Raw genomic sequence first — 15061 nt, forward strand, 5'->3', positions numbered from 1 at the left:
CACAAACCAAAGATTTCTTAGTAATGTGCAAAACAAAGATGCCAAATATTGCCACACTGGGGAACATGCACTCATTTATCAAATATTTAGTACCAGCTTACTTTCTGGCAGAATGAGCTCTTGTCTAGCAAAATCTTATGACTCATTTGAACTATTTCAAATGAAGAGATCAATTCTATGTGTTAGTTCAAGGATACTTGCTATATCATTGGGTATCTGAATAAGTTTGTATGAGAGTATGTGTGTGTACACGTGTGTGTGTACATGTGCTTTCACTTCAATAACTAAATAGTAACTTGACCATATGTTGAAGCATCTGGATCATATGCTGCAATGAGAAGGAAATTCATGAATTCTATGCCAACACTTTCATTTGTGAGTACATTTGCATGAGGGTATAAAGAACTTTAATCACTTGGGCTAAAACTGGGGATGTGGCTCAGTGGTATAGTGCTTCCTTTACACTCATGAGGCACTGGGTTCAATCCCCAGTACTGCCAAAAAGAAAAAAAAATTAATGGCACTGTCTTATGTTCTGTGTGACTTGGGGAAATTTGCATAGTTTTTCTGTGCTTTTGGCTTTTATCTGTAAAGTAGACATAATAGTATCTATTTTGATCTGTTGGAAGTAATAAGCAAATATACATGTAAGGTGCCTAGAATAGTGGCTGGCAGACAATAAAATTGCTCAGTAAATAAGAGCTGTTGCTATTATTCGTGCTGGTATTATTGCCATTATTATCATTATCATGAAGGAAACTTCACCGGTAGTTTGAATAACTTGCATGCACATGGTGCTTTATTTACCATTTACATAGTACTTTTATATTTACATGCATCATCCAATTAGTGATTCTACCATGCCACACGATGCTCACTTCACATTTTAGCTACTTGAAAGTTAACAAGAGCAGTTATTTTTCCAAAGGCTTACATGATATTGGACAACATCTGCTGAATCCAGCCAGTATCACATCTGAGTGACTGGGAAACAGCCACATTTGTTTCTGTAGAAGAGTTAAAACAAAACAAAACAAAACAAAACAAAACAACAACAACAAAATATATATATATATATATATATATATATATATATATATATATATATATGGGATAATGGGGATTGAACTCAAGGGCACTTAATCTTAACTCTTTTAATCTTAATTCTTAATTCTTTAAACATTTTTTTAAATTTTAAGACAGGGTCTCATTAAGTTGCTGACGCTAGCCTCAAACTTGCAATCCTTCTACCTTAGTCTCCCAAGTTGCTGGGATTACAGGCATGTGCCACCATGTTTGACTGAAAAATATTTTTTCAGTCAAGTGTGGTCTGCTCTTGAATGTCTTTAATCAAGATTGGGGGTATAAATACTTAAAACTTCGGTTACAGCTGCTATAGTTGTGAACAGACCTGATCATGGGAGATGAAATGTTATTTTGACAAGAATTTCTTTCTCTTCCATAACTTATCACTAGATATCAAAAAGAAAAGTCTGAAGCAAATTAATTTTTTATGTCATTGGTCATTAGAACACTTTTAAAGTTGGACCTCCTGGAAGACTTTGTATGTTTCATGTTACTAACATGAACAGATTGTTGAACTGGACACATCTAAAGATTTTCTTCATGGATTTTTTTTTTTGCAAAGGCATACTTTCATGATGCTAAAATATGCACCCAAAGTAAGATTTTCTTTCTTTCTTTCCTTTTATCCCACATGAGAAAATACTTTTGAATTAACAATTAAGATCATCAGTAGTTTTAAGGGGAGGCTACACCTTTTTTCTTGCATAAATTTTAAAAATAAGGCGAATACTGGATTTACTAATTTAAAAAAGTTTGCTGGCAATGTATCCTTTAATTTTGGATCTGGATGTCATTTTATACAACACATGAAAATATACCTTCTTTATTAATGGGTAATGGAACAAGGATGATGAGAGAGGAAACCCAAATTTAATTTTGCAGGTGTAAATTTTAATAATTTCTTGCATAACAAAACAAAAACAAACTAAAAGCATATTTAGATTATTTCTTCTTTGTCAGATCTACTGATAGAAGTTGGAAGAAATATTTCCAAAATTTTCTCTTTTCTTTAGGTTCCTATTCCTAAGTGACTTCTGGTTGCAACTTAAAAAAAAAAAAAAAAAAAAAAAACCAAGAAGTGTTTCTCATCTTGTATAATTGATTGACTGATCTATTTCTCTCCTAGATCCTTTGATTTATGAAGTGTGCTTAGTTTTATGTTCTTTAAGGCAAATGACAAATTCTAGACTTATATATCGACTTCTAATTAAGGACATTGACATCAATCATTATACAAAGATGAACCACAATTTTTTGGTTTTATGAATATTGAATGCATTTAAAAAAGTGAAACCAAATTCTCCTAATGCTTAAACAATTGCACTAAACAAATGAATGCCCTTAGAAGTTGCATTAAAATACATTACGGAATGGTAGTGGGCAGAAGAGGAGTGTTAGTTTTGGTGGCGAATCTCTTCAAAGAAAGGAGGCACAGGGAAAGTGAGCATCACATTATCAAGTGGACATTTCAGGTGTCTAACTGCCAGCATTCCAGAAGTGATGCTCAAATTAAATTCAGACACCAAACATTATCCATAGATTCAGGTGGTTGCTACATATTCAGTCCAATACTCTATACAGAGAAAGCTTCTTGATATTCCTAAGTCTCACTTTGCTGTGGGACACCTGAAATCAAATTAGCATAAACAAGTCTGAAGAGTCTCCTGTGGACAGCAGCAGGTTCTCCAGTGCTTGCTCTGGTCCCTGCCATTGCTCTGTGTGGGCTCCACTGTTCTCCACCATTGTTCCCATGTGAGGTCTGTGGTGGAGTGTGTGGGGCAGGTCCCTCTGTCTCTGTGTACCACTTCATCACTTCTGCCTATAGCTGCTCAAATGTGGACTCAAGGCTCACAATGGCTTTTATCCAAACAGCCTCCAGGAGGAACATCCTGCAGTTACTATCTTCATAGAGCTTCAGACTGATTTTTTGGCACTGCTGAGGAAAACCACAGCACCCTCTGCCATCCACCTGGCCGCACGTGTTCATGGAAGCCTGTGCTGCTCCACAGTCCTTCTTCAGGCCAAACCCACGACAATGTTGACATAAACTCTTGCAAATAAATGTTTTGAGGGTAGCAGGGTAGCAGGGCATGGTTTGTAACCCCTAAGTCTGAGCACATTGCTTCATAACTCGTCCTATATTTCATTTTAATGGATCACTTTGGATGGTGACTTAAGCTTACAGTGATGTTTGGGTCTCAATAGGTTAAATAGATCCAGAAGTTTTCATGTAAGCTTTTTTGTGTTTCTGACTGTATGGAATTCTTAAGAAATTTATTACCTATACGTGATGTGTAGATAGAGAAACCATCACACAAAGTGAAGAGGAATTTAAGAAAGTCTGTGAAAGACCAACATAAGCTTGCCATGATGGTTTTGGGGAATGGTTCTGATATTGAGAAGCGTGGGAGAATTCAGTAGTCAGTGACTTCTGCTTGATATTTGCATGCAGAGAACTTTAAAAAGGTTACGCTTCTTTTCTATGTTCATATTTACTTTGTGTTAAGGTTATAGGATCTCTTTGGCGATGTGGCCGATGCTATTTTTGCAAACTCAAAATCAGCATTCAAGTGGAATAGGATGGAAATTTTGAGCTCCAGCAACAATAAATATATTTTATGTCCCTATAACATTCAAGATCCACTATGTCTAAGAGTCAGCGAAAGTAGTTTTTACCTTGAACTCTGAAGTAAGAAAGATACTTTTGTTTAAAAATTTCAGAGATTTTGTCTTTGCACTTACTCCAAAGTCAAATGTAGATATAATCCACTTTAAGTGTTTTTGGCGAAATACCAAGTATGCCTGTTTTTTGATAAGGGGAAAAAAGCACAAAACTTTTTGTGAACACACATTTTACCTGTGTTAGAGATACGAACCTGCTGTCCATCCATCCTTTGATCCTGTGGACCTCTTAAATACAGTCCTGTACAGGAAGTAGGTGGTGTGTATGAAACCCAAGACATCTTTCTGATTCATGTTAATAATGTCTGATTCTGAGTTTATAGAGTATCACATAAAAGGACCCTGTTTATATATTCTTTATTCCTGTCTTCTCAAGATGTAGAACTTTATACAATGTTTTGAATAATATGGTCTGAGGGTATTCAAGATCGATCAAACAAAAATCATTTATTAGGTGTTTTACTGTGTTCTCTATAGGATTCCTTTACAAAGATGTTTGGCAATGGGACAACTGTGTGTGTGTCTCTCTTTTTTATCCATTTATCCATCCATCTATCTAGTCACGCAACATGAAGGTATGTACTTTCCATGTGACTGTTTATGTTTTCCACTCACTATGGTTTGACGTGCTTAAAGACTGTAAGCTCCTTGAAGGGCAGGGCTAAGTGGCACTGCTGTTTTTGCCAACCCTGTAACACCTAGAGGAAGGTTGTCAAGAAAGAAAGCACCAGCTTATAATCACATCAGCCTTAGATTCCTGAAATGTCTGTCAGAGACCCACAGTCTGTATAATTAACTGCTTGGGTGGATTGGGTAGGTTTTAGTCGTTGTCGTACAGATGCTGAATCTGAGCCTCAAAGAGAATGAGCGATTTACAATTCCCTCTTCATCTTTCACCCCATCCGTTTCCTGCATCCCACAGCTGGACACTTTATGTTGAGAGGAAGCAGCGTCGTCACCCTGTAAGTCTGGCAGGGTGAAGTGCTGCTGACAGACGGTATGTTTGAATTCATGGGTCAGGTAAGTGACACTGGATAGAAGTCTTCCCACAGAGCACAGGACTTCTCCATCACCGTGGGTACCTTGCCTCTGGGACCAGAGGGTGTATCAAACTTCACTGGAGACAACAGAGAGCAAACCTCAGTGGGACTGACAATGAGGTTTCCAGATGGACAGCAGTGGATGTCAGGGTGCCTACAGCATGTTTCAGTTTTTACTCTGGTTCAGCCCTAAAGTTGGTGGACCATCTTTGCCTAACTTTGACCTGATCCTGGGCATTGTAGACAGAATTCTCTCTCTGATAGGTGGGAAGTTGTATTGAAAAGGGACTAGCTATAACAAACTTGACTCACTGGACACATGCTATCTTTGTCTGACAACTCATAACAAAACTTTCCTGTCTCCAGGAGTCACAGTGGGAAACTTAACATTCACCTCAAGTCTTATACATATTCTGGGATGGACACTGTAATGGTTTGGCTTGTCCTTGGCATTGTGCTGTGTACTGATACCCTCTCATCTGATTCAAGAAGCATTTTGTTGTGCACATACTACATGCCAAGTGATTGTGCAGACACTGGGCAGAGGGTGGAAACTGAGACAGGCACAATCCCAGCCCTTGAGGAATGAGGGCAGTTCAGAAGGAGAGGAATGACCATGGCATTAGTGTGTTGAAAGAATGGTCCTGTGGAACAAAAATGCCTTTTCCAGAGTGTTAAACCTTCTGGAACTTTCTGGTTACCTTAGATTGCTCAAACTTCTTTGTGCTTTTACGGAGAGATTCTGGACTTGGTAGTTCTGAAATATTGTGAAAGCAACCTTGAAGAGGGGTGTAGTGGGTACTGTGATGAAATCTAGATACCCACCAAAGGAAGGTCTTACACTGGTACCTTCCTTAATTCAGATATTTTGTATCCTTTTTGGGGACATAACTTGCATCGAATATATGATCATCTATATTATATTAGTATAATACTAGTATGTGAACTTTTTGATCATGTTTAAAAGTTATCCCGCTTCTTGGGATGCCAGGGCCAGAGGATGGCAAGTTCAAAGCCAGCCTGGGTAACTTAGTGAGAACCTGTCTCATAAAGAAAAATAAAAGGAGTTCAGAAGGTAGAGCACCCTTGGGTTCAATCTCCACTACTACAAAAAAAGAAGGGAAAAAAGGGATTTGTTTTATGCTTCAAATAGTTTTTTTATTATTATTTTTATTTAGCTTTTAAATTTTTACAGACTGCATTTTGATCCATTGTACACAAATGGGGTACATAATTTCGTTTCTATTGTGCACAATGTAGATTCATACCATTCGTGTAATCATACATGTACGTAGGATAATGATGTCTGTCTCATTCCACCATTTTTCACACCCTCCCCATTTCCTTCTACATATTCTAAAGTTCCCCCATTATTCTCTCATTCCCCACTCCCCACCCCCATCATATATCATTCTCCACTTATCAGGGAAACCATTTGGCCTTTTTTGGGCTTGGCTTAGTTTTTCAAAGTCTAAAATACATCCATGAGAGAAAAAACAAAACAAAACAAAATAAAAACAAAAAACAGCTTTTAAAGCAAAATGGAGTCCAATTTGGCATAGTCATTTACTTAAAGATGAGGGGGTACATTTTAAATGCCCCATACCTGGTTGTCTCCATCAAGTATCTCCTTTTGTATAGCTATTTAACTCTTGGAATTCCTTTGCACCATTTTCAAACGTTCTCAAACTTAATTGCTATGCAATATTATTAGGCAGACTTAGTGTTCAGCTACCTGCCAGGGATTAGTCCACATTCCTTTCAATAATGTGAGAGTAGGAAAATGAGCAACACCCTTGCAATTGACTCAAAAGAACATGCTGGGAGAAAGAGATGGAATGTTCCATGTCCCACTAGTCTGGCAGCTTAGTTAGTGGTGATGAGACTGATACTGCAGAAGATAACCATTGCAAAGGAGGTGGAGATGACAGCACTGGTTAGTGGGTATTGAGTGTGTCAGGAAAATGGAAACCTGGTTTATATAACTTAATCAAAAGACCACCCACTGAAGCAGATGCTAACATACCCATTTTACTGGGGCAAAGCTGAGTCTTAGCATTCATGCCCAGCTTGCTGTAGATCACAGAGTTAGTACTAGACAAGCTGGGGTTTATACACAGATTAAGCTAATTCTGTACTCAGGTGGTTAGATTCTGCATGGGACTCTTTCAGACCTTCTTGCCAGAATTCCTTTGTAAGGGACAAGGTAAGTGTGATCAACTCTCTCCAATTCTATAATGATATACACAGAGCTATTATCACTTTAACATTATCCATTAATGCACTGGAAACTTTCCTGGAGTGTCAAACAATTGCAAAAAGCACAATGTTGCATAAATGTCACAAACATCCGGCAATGGATGATGTGGTCCATATTTGGGCAGGTGGCAGGATGCAGAGGGAAGAGCATGGGTGTGGGGCTGATCTGACCTTCGCTGGAGATGTGGTCCCACACTAGCAGCTGAGTGAGCATGACCCATTTCTTTCTCTCCCCAGCTCCAGTTTCCTTACCTACAAACTGGGACTGTACCTATCTACCTTGAAGGAATGTTAGAATGATTGGATATCTCAAATCACTAAAGTTTGTGTAGTGTAATAAAATTGCTAATTGCCTCCTACTCAATAAATGGTTGGAAATCTCCTTAGTAGTAACAGTGCTTTCACTTTCCTTCTTATGAACCACCTGCCTGTGCCTACCATGCTTGTGGGATGAAACTAGCCCAGAGGCCCTGCCTGAACTGATCTCCCCACATCACCAGCCCCATCTCAACCCCTTTCTCTTTCATTCTTCACACAGGCCAAATGTCACCCTTCAGCCCCAGGGCCTTTGAACATGTTTCTTTGGCTCAAAAATACCATTTCACCCTTGTATTGATTCTCTAATCTATGTCATCTCCACATAAATTTCAGTGCCCCAGGGAGTCATCTTTGTAATCCCCAAATGTCAGACCTCCATCTTACATTTTCCCAGAGTGCCTTCCCATTCAGGAAACTCCTCCCAGTGGTAATTATGTATTTACTTCACATTAATTGTTTAACATCTGTCTCTATCACCAGCATGTAACCTCAAGAAGGACAGGGACTGTGTCTGCCATAGCCATATCCCATCCACAGTTTTCTGACTTGCGGCATAAATAACTGGCACTCTAAATAAACACTGAACAAACAAACTAAGAAACAAGTTGATGAATAAAGGATTGCCTTATTTCAAAGAGTCCCCATTATATTTCCTTATGTTAGTTTGTTAAAAGAAGATCATGTGATGGGGTACAAGAAGGCATTTACCAAAGTCACAGGATTCTGTCCAAAGGCATGCCCCTTTCACTCCGATGAGAACAAAACTTCCCTGGGGCCATTTGTCACCTGTGGCACAGCAGCCTTGTGTACCACATCAGCCACGTCCACTCTGACCAAAATGGTACACTGGATGAGAAAAAGATATCACCTCCCTGAAACAGATGCTTCATTTTATGATGGAAACTGAGAAGCCGGAGTCTGCAGGTGCCGGGCTGACACGTGCTCTGTGGAGAATCATTAGAGTCTCTTTAGAGAACCGGGTTTACTCTATGTTTAATCAGCCCCAGGCAGAAGAAATGGCTTCATTTCAGCTGACGAGAGCCAGATCACAAAAGCAAGATAGATGGCCAATAGGGCTCATCACTGTAAGCATATTGTCTTGATTTGAAGGAAACCCGCGCTAATCAAGAGGGAAAGTGCGACTCGGCTAGCATTGACGATCAGTCAGTTTAACTCACCAAATGCCTGTTAAGGAAAAACTCCTGTTCGTTTCCTTAATTAATATTTTAAGGAAAGTGAGAACCATAAAACCCATTTGTCAATCACTTAAGAAGTTCTTCAGCGTGGAATTCAAACCACTTAAGGCAGGACTTTTTACACTTGAAGTCTGAATCTCCACCCATAAAAAGAATTGCAGCCAAGGAAGACAGTAGCTCAGGAAGGGCCATCCATTCACTCTTGCTGCTTTTAATACATGTCCTGTTTGCTAGCTGATCTGGAAATAGCTAAAGATAGAGGATGTCATGTCTTGTGTGGGTCCTTGCTGAGCCTTTAGAGGTTCTCATTCTCAGTAGCTTAGTCCTCTACTTGGGTTCTCCTGCACCCCACCAGCTCATTTTGTTGAGGTGTATTATCAGCCTCCAAAACTTATTGATCATGTGTAACTGAAAATCTGTGCACTTTGGCTGATACCTCTCAGTGTCCCCTTCTCTCCAGCCCCTGGACCCTCCACTCTACTCCCTGCCCTTCTGCTTGCTTTTGGTCTTTCTGAACTGTCCTATGGAACATTGAAGAATGGATATTCAGTTATCTTCCCAATTGCCAAAAATTGCCAGGAAAAAAAAAAAATTAGAAGCCTATGTGAGAGCAATAACATACCTGAACCCAGCATCCCTGCCAAACCTCTCTTATTTGAAGTAAAAGCAGATAATGAGTAGTTTGGGTACTTACAAACAAGTGGATGCTTTAAAGTCATTTGGTATGTGTCACAGCCATGTTTTCATTACATCCCCTGAGCATTAGCACAAAGAGCTTTAACAGCCCTCCCCATCCCAATGACTCTTTTCCAGATGTTCTGAAACAACATCAAGTGACCCAGTTTACCCCTGAGAGGTTTATAAAGGTGCATTTATGGAGCAACTGGCTGAGTGAGGCTGAGATATTTCCTTGGCAGCTTAGTTTCTAGATAATCTCCCTGAACACGGTATCGAATCTTACTTTACCTAAGGCACATTGAAGATGGTTCCCAGAAAACGATATGCTAAATGCTCCTAAAGTGAAGAAGAAACTTAAGAAGCTTAACCATGGATGTAGAAATATTATCATCAGCTATCGGAGTAATAGTATCCAGTCATTCCCCACCTACAGGCACAGGATGAAGTCTTAAGCAGATGAAGAAACCCTGTGGAAGTGTGGGGACTTAGAGTATTTAAATATCAGCAAGTCAAGGGGAAAGACTTTGTTAGCATTAAACCTGAACACGTGTCATTCCCTCTTTGTGCTGAATAGGATGAAACAGAGTGAAACAGCAAAACCGAATATGCCCCAGAGGCATGCCAAAGTTTCACAAACTGCCTTTGGGAAGCAAAACCAAGGAAGCAAGAGAAGTCACCATTTGTGGATAGGGGATTGTTTTGCTCCTTTGCATGGGGTAGCAAATACCAGATTGATTCCTAGGATCAGAACTTAGTTCTTTGCTTGTGCAGTGGAGGTGAGCCATATCTCAAGAGGAAACAATACGTTATCTCATATCCAGTCAGATGAGAGGAATGACACATTCCCACCAAATGTGGGCATCAGGAACATGTCAAAATCTGGCAGGAAGGTGGGAAAAATCTTCCACAGCACATCAGCTATGTGTAGATGATGTTCAGTGGAAGAAGTGCCCCCTGCCTAGTTCCCAAAGTAAGCAACATGCCAGAGCCTTGATGTGAAAAGTGCTTAATGCTCTACAGTATGTCAATCACCTAATGGCTTCTAGTGTAAAATGAACAACCCTCCTGGCATGACTTCCATTATGACTGGCACAGAACTCAAAGTGGTCATCCTGTTGAGGTACTTTACACATGAAAGGGAAAGGGAGCCCATCTGAAGCAGCTTCTGCAGAGCTCAGATCACCTGCTGGTGACCTGAGGTGTAGAGACGTTTAAGTGGGAGACGCCATTGTGCTGCCACACATCACCAACTAATGGATGACAGTCCTTTAAGTGAATTCTGAAATAGATGGGTTTTCTTCTCTTAGAAGACTGGGAAGACTTGGCTAGAACAGCTGTGTGTGTCTAGCTCAAACTTTAGTAAAGAAGCACAACTCCAACTTCATGGTGACATAGATGCCCACTTGAGAGAAGAACAACTACTCTTCACTTTGGAAGTTCATGGTCTGGAACATTCAAGATTGAACATTTCAAGCTGATTGTCACTGCTGGTGCTTTTTTGATTACCACCACTGATCTGCTCATAGTTAGAAACATGAGTTAAATTATCCTTATCTTAACATCCTTAACCAGCAATGTTGTTATTGGTCATGAAATTAGCCGCTTCCTCTCATTTCGAATCCACTGACAGTTTTGGGTGGTTTGAGTTGAGTGGGTTGGACAAGAGGAAATAGGTGATTTCCTCTGCCTCTCATGGAGTTAATCTCTCATCCAGATACTGCTAAAGCATCTCTTTCAACAGCTGTCTTATTCCCAGTTCAACAGCATAACTGCAAAGAATAAGTTTCTCCTTTAGAATGTTGCAACTCAAAATCCAAATGATAGACGATTTCCCAGTCCTGAATAACACACTTAAACACTGATATTTCTTTCAACGATTTATCCTGGTTTGAACAAAGACAGTTCATTTCTCATTTAAGCATGAAGCCAGCATGTTATGTATAGGCAAACAAAAATATCTGGCACCCACTCTCATTTGGGGTGAAAAGAAAAATCTCGAAAGAATTTTATAACTAGAAATATTATTTTCTAGTGACTGCCATTTGACCTTGGGGGCCTTCTACCCTGTCTGCACAAATCTGTGTTCTTAAAAGTCCAGTTTAGGAAACTACATTCTCAGGTCGGCTGTTTCTTACCAATGATCTCTGGGTATTCTTGATTTGCTCTGGTAATCCCAATAAAGGGTGCCTCTGGTCCTTACTCTTTGTATCTCCTTGTTATGCATGTGTGTCTCTTGAATCAGACCTCACCAAATAGCTCCTTGGACTGCTCTTGTGGACAGACTGACCCTGAATCTGGAAAATATTCCCAGCTTCATCTGTCCAAAGTAAAGTTTTTCTTTTGCCTAAGTAAAACGTTTTTTTAGCTAGTGTGTTTTGCTTAGCATGTTACATCTTAACTGCTAATATGTCACTTCTATAGAAATATTTTCAAACATCTTCAGAAAGAAGTCCTTATAATTTATCCCAACAAAAATATACCTAAGCCAGCATATGTGTTTCAAAAACTCTTTTCTTTATAAAAGTTAGCCCATTTCTTCAGATCAATAAAAAGAGTTAGCTTTATAAAACTTTGTTCTCTATACAAGGACGAAGCATTGTATAGTTTGTCACACGTACTTGAACCACAGAGACCCAAGGGACCACAACACCTTTAAGTACAGAAGTTATTTTTAGTAATCTTGCTACAAGTCTTCCAATTGGCAATTTTTGGAGAAATGACCTCTGCTTCTCCTGGGGATGCCTCTCAAGATAGCAGCAAGAATAAGAAGTGCTTGGTGCTTCTCTCCCAGACCTGGAGCCTGGACGGAGGGCACAGGTGCTCAGGAATCCTCCCCTGTGTGGAGCCGGCTGAGTTGAGAGAGGAGTCGCTGCTGTGCAGAGGATGTCTATCAACCCCTCTCCTCTGCTGTGTGAAGGTAAGACTCATCTTAGTACAGTGTTATGAGAAAATTCATGCCTCATCACAAAGAAACAGCTGTGTATTGCTACAGTTATTAACTTTGGAAAGATGTTAAAGGAAGGTATTTGCTTGATACAAGTCAGTTCAGCTAGAGTACCCTCCCCCTTCGGCTTTAACATTGTGGTGTCTCTTCCTTGTCGTCTAAGTGTTACCCTGTTTCTCTGATAAGACCAGGGACACCAGGGCTGGTAATTTATGGCTCCCATTAAGAGGTTTGGCTAGATGTGTGGACAATATGTCAATAATTATTTCTGGTGGGGCCCTAACAGCATAGGAAGTGTCTCTGAAGAATGGCTTATTTTAACAGAAGACAGATCCGCCTGACCTGCGTTTTATGACAGATGTCAAATACATCGAAGTGTGTTGTGAAGCAGATCACCCTATTGGCAAAGAAATGAAAGACCACCAGGAAGATGGATGGGAAGCTTTCCTCCAAGGATTTCTCGTCTCTTCATGTAGGTCTGGCAGTGAACCCTGAAGAAGGACTGGTGTGCAGGTGAGAGTGGGCACTTTGGAGGGAAGTCTGAACTCTTGCTTATTCATGAGACTTGGAAGCAGAAGCCTCTGACCCCCAGAGGCTGGTGGGAAAATTAAGGAGAGGGAGCACAGGGGGAACCAGGGCAAGAGAGCAGCATGGGAACCAGGGCAAAGCCAGCAAGGCCACCCTGAAAGACAGCGCTCCTCCTGCAGAATTCCACTAGGCAACTCTTGGAGTTCTCAGGGTGTGTTTGTTTTCCAACCTTCCTTCCTGACTTCAGCTCAACAAATATCTCTTGAGGGTACACCATGGGCCAAGCACTGTACTAGGCACTGGAGAATACCACAGGGCTCCTGCTCTAGCTCTTTTTTTTTTTTTTTTTTTTTTTTTAAAGTTTTTTCCTCTTGCTAATTTCTCTTCACTGGAGGACATAAGATGTTGGGGTCAGTTTTTTGCTGCTGGATAGTTTACAATTGGATGTGGTCACTTCTCTGAGCCTCATTTTCCTTCACTGGAAAAAGGGGCTTAGTACTCCTACCTTGTAGGGCGGAGGGTGCTGAACACGACAGTGTTTTAACACATGGCTCATAGTAGGCATGAGAAGGGAAGGAACAGGAACCTATTTGCTCTGAGGGTGTCACCCACACAGCATTTCCAATGGCTCCTTCAGTATTGTTTACCTCCTGTAACAACTGTGGGAGCCAAGCACAAGTATGCAATGCATAATATATGGGTCCGTCATGGGCTGTATGTGAAACAGTGGTTTCAGGAATTTATGAAGGAGCTGAAAGATTTCTATGGCCTAATGATGTGATAGTCATAGTAATGTCATAGGACAACACATGATTCACATGGTGGTGCTGCTGGTGTAAGTTAACTTTCTGCATTTCTTCATATGAAAAGTTACTGCATACAATTAAGTATACTACATAATACTTGATATTGACAGGAAATTGTTATGTTCCTGGTTTATGCACTGACTGTACTATACTTTTTATTATTATTTTAGAGTGTACTCTTACTTAGTGAAAAAAAATGTTTACCATAAGCAGTCTTCTGTGTTAGGCAGAAATAGCCTCAGTCCTCTCATGTTTACCTCATCTCTTTTTTAAAAATTTTAAAAATTTTATTTATTCTTGACAGTAGAATGTATTTTGGCTAATTATTCACCTCTACTCTTGACTGCATCAAGAAGCCACCTGCAGTGATCAACATAGATCATCTAGGTTTGTTTGAGTGCCTGCCATGGTGTTCACATAACACAACCCCTAACAATGCAGTTCTCAGAATCCCCGTCATTTAACTATTGTGCAACTATGATGATATACTTGTTGAAATCAAGGAGGCAGAAATGGAGATGGTAGATAAAAGAATTGTCCTCTTTAGAAAGAAGCTACCCCAAAGTTGACTAGATACAGAAACTATAAAGGGTGATGTGATGACCACCTGTTTGCCTTTTCTCTGAAAACAGTGCTTTTCAGGTTGTTTACAACATCCTTCATTAAATTGATATTCCATTGCATTATAATCTCTGCAAGTCCCTGTGCCCTCAGACTCCTGTCAAATGTGATTAGCAGGAAGTTGCTACCTGGGACAGATGGATTATAAAAAGGCTATCTTTCCTTCAGGTGGGTGGAGCCAACACCAGGGTGTGACTTGGTGGGTGTTGTGCAGCTGTTCTTCAGCTGGGCCCTGGGTGCTGGGCGTGATCTAGACACTGGTTTGTGGTGATCTCACTATGCTGGCATGTAACACAGAGCATGGCTCAATGTCCACTCTCAGTAGTGTTTTCAGACTGTAACTTATTACAGTCACTCTTGTGCCACACGTGATGGCATTCTAATTTCAAAGAAGTCACTTTACTCATTGGAAACATAGTGGACAATCTGCATGGAATATCCCCACACTGTATTTTTGGCCTTCTTAAAAACTTTCTTCCTTTGAGTCAATCACAAATAAAAAAAGAATATAGCATTTCATTCTTTGTGTGTTGGATATAAACTACTAAGGGATTTTCATTTGATTTGGTTATTCTATTTTATTTGTGTGTGAAAGAGGAGACACCAGTCGGCCTTTGCACTATGGTTGGGAGAAAACATGGAGAAACGAAGGTAGCACAAACAACTAGAGGACTTCTATTCTTTATATCATGTGGGATTCCTCCAAATTAGGTAAGAGAGAGGAAACAGTGAAACTGAAAAGAGTAATAGGGAAAGTAGTTATGGTATAGAATATGGTTGATTTAACTATTTTTCTTTCTGCCTATTCTTTTTTTTAATTTATTTGTTCATTTTAGTTATATGTGACGGTAGAATGTATTTTGACATCTTATACATACGTGGAGTGTAACTTCTTTCTGCTTA

The 15061-nt window shown here is 39.9% G+C and overlaps 1 long non-coding RNA gene across 20 annotated transcripts in view; it reads left to right on the plus strand.

Moving 5' to 3' along the window:
• Positions 1-15061, plus strand: part of LOC306654856 — a 116104-nt gene that overhangs the window by 97150 nt on the left and 3893 nt on the right. For 12 of the 20 annotated variants that reach the window (XR_013762083.1, XR_013762084.1, XR_013762085.1 and 9 more), the window contains 3 exons: positions 4246-4343; positions 4691-12176; positions 12528-13838. This is a non-coding gene — a long non-coding RNA (uncharacterized lncRNA). Of the gene's footprint in view, positions 1-4245; positions 4344-4690; positions 12177-12527 lie in introns of all 20 variants that reach the window. The other 8 variants (XR_013762086.1, XR_013762088.1, XR_013762080.1 and 5 more) reach the window with 7 other exon arrangements.

This window comes from Sciurus vulgaris, assembly GCF_902686455.1.
Source record: "Sciurus vulgaris genome assembly, chromosome: 2".
NCBI lineage: Eukaryota > Metazoa > Chordata > Mammalia > Rodentia > Sciuridae > Sciurus > Sciurus vulgaris.